Source organism: Rhinoderma darwinii, chromosome 3 (assembly GCF_050947455.1).
Source record: "Rhinoderma darwinii isolate aRhiDar2 chromosome 3, aRhiDar2.hap1, whole genome shotgun sequence".
NCBI lineage: Eukaryota > Metazoa > Chordata > Amphibia > Anura > Rhinodermatidae > Rhinoderma > Rhinoderma darwinii.
In genome coordinates this window covers 205525920-205533390 of record NC_134689.1, presented here as the reverse complement: position 1 = coordinate 205533390, position 7471 = coordinate 205525920, and positions in this window count along the sequence as shown.

Genomic DNA, 7471 nt, shown 5'->3' with positions numbered 1-7471 from the left:
GGGCCATGCTCTAGTAGTAATAATTCAAGTATGTTACATGTAAGTAGAATTTTAGCAATGTTACATGTTAGCCAGCTCCATTAAAGCTTTGCATTTCTACTGTCCTGTTCTTTCTGGACACACAAGACAAGAATGATAAGATTGCATGACAACTGCGCTTCATCTTAGGGAATGTAGCATAACAAAATGACAAGTTATCTGCAGAGGCTTAGCTAGGTTATCCTGCACCCGGGGCAAAAGATTCAGCTTGGTGCCCCCCCCCCCCCCCCCCCAACTTCTTTCCAGTCATCCCCTTCAACCTTCCATGTTTGTTTTCTCTACAAATCAATGAGGTGTCATTTTTTTTTAATGTAACTTGATCATAAAAACATTTGTACATTTTACAAGCAATATAGTTATATAAGGTCGTTAACATAACAATAAATTAAAAGAAAAGAAATTAAAGAGGTCTGTGTACCTGACTAAAAAGATAATGCCACACCCCCCAATTGTAGATACTGCCACACTCCCCCCTAGTAGATAGTGCCAAACATCCCTCCTAGTAGATAATGCCCCACACACTCCCTTGTAGATAGTGCCAAACATCCCCCTGTAGATAACGCCACACAGCCCCCTTCTAGATAGTGCCCACACCCCCCCCTGTATAGTGCCACACACCCCCTTGTAGATAGTGCCACACAACCCCCCCCCTTGCAGATAACGCAATGCTACACCCCCCTCCCTGTAGATAGCGCTACTGGGGCTCCCTCAAGGAGTGAAATCCCCAACCAGAGCATTGCCAACGCTCTGTCTGGGGATTCCGCTCCAGGTGGAGCTCCTAAAGTTACTGTCCATATATGAACATGGACGTCAGGGGCTCCCTCTAGGAGGGGATTACCCGGTTAGAGCGTCGAAAATGCTCAGGCCGGGGATTCCACTCCAGTTAGGACTGAATGACAGAGCAGGGAGCAAATTGTATCTAAGGGCTGATGGCAGCTATGCCCGTGCCACCCGGCCTGGCGCCCCCTCTTCCTTCCCTCCTAGTTGTGCCTGGGGCACATGCCTTACCTGCCCCCTTCTATCTATGCCCCTGGTTATTTGTATAAGGTTTTTAATATAAACGTTTTGTATGTGACTATCCACATAATACACAATGCAGTTCTATAGCGGTTTTCACCGCGATTCGCCACTGACTGGGGGCCTAGATAAGGCAGGATAGTAACTACTCGATCACTTCCAGGAGACCATATAAATCTATGATATTTCTCTGTCAATTGACTTACATTCATTTCAGCTGTCACAACGCACACATGCTTTGCTGCATTCTCTATACAGACAATACAAGAAGGAAGTGTGTGTCTCCGATATGGCTGCCCCCAGGAAAGTTTTTAAAAATACAAAAATGCTTTAACATTTAACCCCTTCCTGCTGCGGCCAGGTTTGACCTTCCTGACAGAGCCTCATTTTTCAAATCTGACGTCACTGTATGTGGTAATAATTTTGGAATGCTTTCACCTATTCAAGCGATTCTGACACATTGGACTTTATGTTAGTGGTAAAATGTATTCGATACATTCGATTTAATTGCGAAAAACACCAAAATGTAGCAAAAAATTGCTAAAATTTGCAGTTTTATAAATTTAATTGTATATGCTTGTAAGACAGATAGTAATACCACACAAAATAGTTGCTAATTAACATTTCCCATATATCTACTTTAGATTGGCATTGGTTTTTGAACATCCTTTTATTTTTCTAGGACTTTACAAGGCTTAGAACTTTAGCAGAAATTTCTCACATTTACAAGAAAATTTCTAAAGGCTATTTTTACAGGGGCCAGTTCAGTTGTGAAGTGGCTTTGAGAGGCCCATACAATACGAACCCCCATAAATCACCCCATTTTAAAAACTGCACCCTTAGGCTGGGTTCACACGACCTATTTTCAGGCGTAAACGAGGCGTATTATGCCTCGATTTACGCCTGAAAATATGGCTCCAATACGTCGGCAAACATCTGCCCATTCATTTGAATGGGTTTGCCGACGTACTGTGCCGAAGACCTGTAATTTACGCGTCGTCAAACGACGACGCGTAAAATGACTGCCTCGTCAAAGAAGTGCAGGACACTTCTTTGGACGTTTATGAAGCCGTTTTCTCATAGACTCCAATGAAAACAGCTCCAAAAACTGACGTAAAAAAGTTGCTCAAAAAACTTCTGAAAATCAGGGGCTGTTTTCCCTTGAAAACAGCTTCGTATTTTCAGATATAATTGTAGTTATCGTGTGCACATACCCTTAAAGTATTCAAACCAGCATTTAGCATTTCATAGGAATTAAAGCAAAGTGGAGGTGAAATTTACAAATTTCATTTTTTTTTGCAGACATTTTTTTCTGTAACACAGAGGGTTTTTCCAGAGAAATACAACTAAAATGTATTACCCAGATTCTGTAGTTTTTAGAAATTTTCCCCAATGTGGCCCTAGTGTGCTAATAGACTGAAGCATCGTCCTAAAAAGCAAAGGAGCACTTAGTGGATTTTCGGGCCTTCTTTTTATTAGATTATATTTCAGGAACGATGTCAGGTTTGAAGAGGTCTTGTGGTAGCAAAGTAAAGGAAACCGCCCGAAAAATAACCTATTTTGGGAACTCTACCCAACAAGGAATTTATCTAGGTGTGTAGTGAGCATTTTGACCCCACAGGTGATGCATAGATTTTATTAGAATTAGGCTGTGAAAATAAAAAATATAATTTTTTTCCAATAAAAGTTAGAATTTTTTCATTTCCACAAGGACAAAAGGAGAAAAGGCACCCCTACATTTGAAAAACAAGTTCTCTCGAGTACAGCAATACCCCATATGTGGTCATAAACTGCTGTTTGGACACACGGCAGGGCTCAGTAGGGAAAGAGCGCAATTTGGCTTTTGGAGCTCAAATTTTGCTGGAATTGTTTGCGGAGGCCATGTCGCATTTGCAAAGCCCCTGAGGGGACAAAAGAGTGAAAACCCCCCAAAAGTGACCCCATTTGGGAAACTACAAAACTCAAGGAAATTATATAGGGGTATAGTGAGCATTTTGAACCCACAGGTTTTTTGCAGAAATTATTGAAAATAGGCAGTGAAAATTAAAATCTACATTTTTACCAATAAGTTGTAACTATTTATTTATTTTTTTTAACCCCTTCACGACCAGCCCACGTAGATTAACGGGCTGCTGTGCTGGGCTTTTGTCCTGCAGCCCGTTAATCCACGTGCTGTCAGAACAGAGTGCACAGCGCTCTCCCTGTGCTCTGAATCTCTCAGCACACGCTGCTACTAGCAGGCTAAGTGCTGAGAGAAGACATCAGGACCGGATTGATGCCGGTCCCGATGACGTGAACACCATAATAAAGCTATCATGGTGTTCACAGCAAAGTTTGTTGCAGCAACAAACTTACGTGCTGTTTGTTACAATGTTTCTCCTCCCTCCCTGTCACATCGTTCTGAGACAGTGGGGGAGAAGAAGCTGTGCCGAGCAGCTGCTGTGTGTCTCGTATAAAGACACACCAACTGTGAAATACACACAAAAACCACCTCCACATAGATAGTTTAGTGTAGGCAGCTAGTTATAGTTCAGGTAGTCTGTTAGGTAGATAGTACTCAAACTAGGACAATTAATTAGTTAATTAATAATCAATTAGGGCTTATAATGTGTGTGTGTGTGTGTGTGTGTGTGTGTGTGTGTGTGTGTGTGTATATATATATATATATGGATATAGCTGTAAAATCATATATATATATATATATATATATATATATATATATACTGTGTGTGTGTATATATATATATATATATATATATATATATACACACGTCTATATTTTATATATATATATTTGAAATTTGTTGTTAATACTAAAAATTAACAATTAGGGATGTTATATATCTATAACATCATATAGATATATACGTACATGTAATATATACGTATATATACGATTATATAAATCTCTTCATATATTTTACACGTCTGTAGATTCTAAATACATTGATTCATTGTCAGGCTGTGTTCACACTGAGTTTTTTTGCAGGAGGAAAATTCCTCCTGCAAAAACTGCTCCAGACGTTTTTTGCAAAGTGGTTTGACAAAAACTCGTCAAAACACTCGTCGAGGTGTTTTTTTTTATCCTTCTGACTAATTGAAATGGGGTGTTGGAGGCGGAAACCACCTCAAGATGGGTCATGTCGCTTCTTTTCACCGCGATGTGTTTTTTTGCTAATGGTAAAAAAGCTCGTCCAACTCCCATTGAAATCAATGGGAGACATGTTCGGGCGGTTTTTGACGAGTTTTGCGGAGCGGTTTCCGCGCCGAGAAACAAGTAAAAAAACTCTGTGTGAACAGGGCCTTAGGGTTGTTCATAAATTTATTGATCAATGGATTAGTGGAATTTTTCTTTGTTACTTTTATTAAAACTGTTACAAAAAATAAGTAAAAAAAAAAAATTCGGAAAAAAATGGCACGCAAGTTATATACCACTGAAGAGGCATTTGCTCTCTTGGATTATGATAGTGAATGGGGTCACTTTTGGGGGGTTTCCGCTGTTTTGGTCCCTCCAGGGCGTTGCAAATGGGACATGGCACCGAAAACCATTATAGCAAAATTTGAGCTCCAAAACCCAAATGGCGCTCCTTCCCTTCTGAGGGCTGTAATGTGTTCAAATATAAGTTTATGACCACATATGGGGTATTGACGTAATCAGGATAAATTTCTTTACAAATGTTGGGGTGCTTTTTCTCCTTTATTCCTTGCAAAAATTTTAAATGTTTATGTTTCTTCAGAAGAAATGTAGATTTTCATTTTCACAGACTAATGCCAATAAATTCAGCAAAAAACCTGTGTGGTTAAAATGCTCACTATACAACTAGATAAATTCTTTGTGGGGTGTAGTTTCCAAAATGGGGTCACTTTTTGGGGGTTTCCACTGTTTAGGTACCACAAGACCTCTTCAAACCAGACATGGAGCCTAAAATATATTGTAATAAAAAGGAGGCTTCAAAATCCACTAGGTGCTCCTTTGCTTCTGAGGCTGGTGCTTCAGTCCATTAGGACACTAGGGCCACATGTTGGATATTTCTAAATACTGCAGAATCTGGGCAATAAATATTGAATTGAATTTCTCATGTAAAACCTTCTGTGTTACAGAAATTTTTCTATTACAAATGAATTTCTGCAAAAAAAAATACATTTGTAAATTTCACCTCTACTTTGCTTTAATTCCTGTGAAATGCCTAAAGGGTTAAGAAACTTTCTAAATGCTGTTTTGAATACTTTGAGGGGTGAAGTTTTTAAAATGGGGTGATTTATGGGGATTTTCTAATATATAAGGCCCTCAAAACCACTTAAGAACTGAACTGGTCCATGAAAAAATAGGTTTTGGAAATTTCTTGAAAATGTGAGAAATTGCTGCTAAAGATCTAAGCCCTTTAACGTCCTAGAAAAATAAAAGGACGTTCAAAAAACAATGCAAACATAAAGTAGACATATGGGAATGTTAACTAGTAACTATTGTGTGTGGTATTAATATCTGTTTTGCAAGCAGATACATTCAAATTTAGAAAAATGCAATTTTTTGCAAATTTTCTCCAAATTTTGGTGTTTTTCACAAATAAATACTGAATTTATCGACCAAATTTTTTCACAGATGTAAAGTACAATATGTCACGAGAAAACAATCTCAGAATCGCTTGGATAGGTAAAAGCATTCCCAAGCTATTACCACATAAAGTGACACGTCAGATTTGAAAAAAATCACCTGCGTCCACAAGGCCAAAACAGGCTCAGTCCTGAAGGGGTTAAACTTCCACAAGAACTAAAGGAGAAAAAGCACCCCAACATTTGTAAAGCAATTTCTCCTGAGTAAAACATTACCCCATATGTGGTCATAAACTGCTGTTTGGACACACTGTAGGGCTCAGAAGGGAAGCAGCGCCATTTGGCTTTTGGAATGGTTTCTGGGCACAATGTCACAATTGCTGAGCCCCTCTAGTACTAGTATAATGGAAACACCCCAAAAGTGACTCCATTTGAGAAACTACACCTCTTGAGGAATCATCTAGGGGTATAGTGAGAATTTTGACCCCAAAGCTTTTTTGCTGAATTAATTAGAATTAAGCCGTGAAAATTAACATTTTTATTTTTTCCGAATAAGATGTAGTTTCCACAATGAATAAAGAAGAAAAAGCACCCCAACATCTGTAAAGTAATTTGGTAATACCCCTTATGTGGTTATAAACGGCTATTCACATATATGGGAGTGTTCAGAAGATAAGGAGTGGTATTTGACTTTTGGAGCGTAGATTTTGCTGGAATGGTTTGCGGACGCCATGTCGCATTTGCAAAACCTCTGATGTATCAAAAAGAGAAAGTGACTCCATTTCAGAAACTACACCCCAAAAGGCATTTATCAAGGGGTGTAGTGATTATTTAGACCCCACAGGTGTTTTTCAGAAATTAATACGCAGTGGATGATGCAAAGTGAAAATTGCAATTTTTCCACTGATATTGCCACTGATATGCCATTTCAGTGCACAATATGTTGTGCCCAGCTTGTGCCACTGGAGAATCTTACTCCATAAATTATTAAGCGGGTTCTCCCGGGTATGACAATGCCTTACATGAGGACGTAAACTGCTGAAGGACTTAGAAGGGAAGGAGCGCCATTTGGAGCGTGGATTTTGCTTGGTAGTAATTTTGTTCGAGTATGACTGGTATTTCAGTTTATAATGTGGGTGCATATGTAATCTGTGCGGAGTACATAAGGGCATAATAAGAGGGAATAATAATGGCGTAAATAATAAAACTATCCACAGATGTGTGTTACGCTGTGAAGCAATCAGTTGTGCGCAGGCCGGTGTCGCACTGATAAACGGTATTCTTTCTTATCCCCCTTTTGTAACACTCTGCACCTTATGGGGACTTTTCCTCCTTTGTAGTTTGGGAAGTTTTGCTGGGAAAGTGTTGCCCTGGTATAATACGGGCGCCCTCGCTTCCAATGGATCTGCTATATCCCTTACCTTCCTAGTTCCTAAATTCTAGGGCCCTGAAACTGAAGGAATGTTCCCCTCCAGCCTGCACATCAGGATGTTTTTTCATCACCGCATTACTAGTGCTATAACTTTTTAATTTTTCAGTTGATGGAGCAGTGTGAGGGCTTATTTTGGGACACATACGACTTTTTGATCACTTTTTATTTCATTTTTTGGAAGAGGAAATGACCAAAAATAAGCAATTCTGGAATTATTTTTTTATAGTTTTTTTTCGGCATTCTTCCTGCGCCATAAATTTCACGTTAACTTTATTCTGCGGGTCGATACGCTTACGGCGATACCAAATTTATATATTTTGTAGAGACCTCACACAGCTGTTTACAAATAACTTCATCCCCCTGCTGGCCAAGTTTCGTACTGACCTTAGTTCCTGGCATAAGACTGAATTCTCCTGGTTCGGCCGGATTAAT